Source organism: Microtus ochrogaster, chromosome 10, assembly GCF_000317375.1.
Source record: "Microtus ochrogaster isolate Prairie Vole_2 chromosome 10, MicOch1.0, whole genome shotgun sequence".
Lineage (NCBI taxonomy): Eukaryota > Metazoa > Chordata > Mammalia > Rodentia > Cricetidae > Microtus > Microtus ochrogaster.
In genome coordinates this window covers 52,731,767-52,732,757 of record NC_022016.1, presented here as the reverse complement: position 1 = coordinate 52,732,757, position 991 = coordinate 52,731,767, and positions in this window count along the sequence as shown.

Below are 991 nucleotides of genomic sequence, written 5' to 3'. Positions count from 1 at the left end.
TTTTTGGGTCTGGCTTACCTCACTCAGGATAGTGTTTTCTATTTCCATCCATTTGCATGCAAAATTCACAAAGTCCTTGTTTTTCACTGCTGAGTAGTACTCTAATATGTATATATTCCATACTTTCTTCATCCATTCTTCCATTGAAGGGCATCTAGGTTGTTTCCAGGCAATTATGTTTAAATTGTCTGTCCTGAGAACGTTCTGGGCAAGGGCTGCTCTGTTAATATTTAGTATGTGCTAACTGACATTTGTTTGCATGTTCTTTCTGATCATGTTTTTCTGAACTCAAACAACCTCCCTTAGCCCATTGCTTTCTCTGTTACGTCGGTGTGTAAACTGCACTGGAATTGAAGTCAGGCTGCCGACAGCAGTAGACTCTATTCAGCCTTGTTCTTTCAGGTTCTCAGATCCCAGGTCCCGCAGACAAGATCTGCACAGGCCGGCTGGAAAGTCGACCGTGTACCGTGGCCCAAACCCCCTCCTCACATACACAAACACTAGTAATAGACCACTAACTAGAAAAAGAACAAGACAAAGACAGCACTCAGGAGGCAAAGACAGGCAGGTTCCTGTGAATTCAGGACTACACAGTGGGACTTTACCTCACACACAGAAACACAAAGCACAGAAAGGAAGGCTCAGAGACGCAAGTGTGGAGAACTTTATTCGGAAAACAGAAGTTGGATGTTAGTACTGGGATGGGATCTGGGGTAGACGGAAAACCAAGAGTGTGAGGCAGGTTCTGTCTCTGCCATATCTGCCTCTTCCACCCTCAAACGGGACAACGTCAATGACAAACATCACCCCATCCCACCCCCCACAGGCTCTTCCATCTCTGGATAAGTACACGGGACTTTTACCAATAGTTGTCTGTTTTGGGGGAAGGTCAAGGAACAAGTGGTAGGGGGATCTCATTTCTCTCTCAGGATGGCAGAGTCCTTCGAATCCTTTAACTTCAACCTCTACTGCTCCATCATGCAGAGGCCCT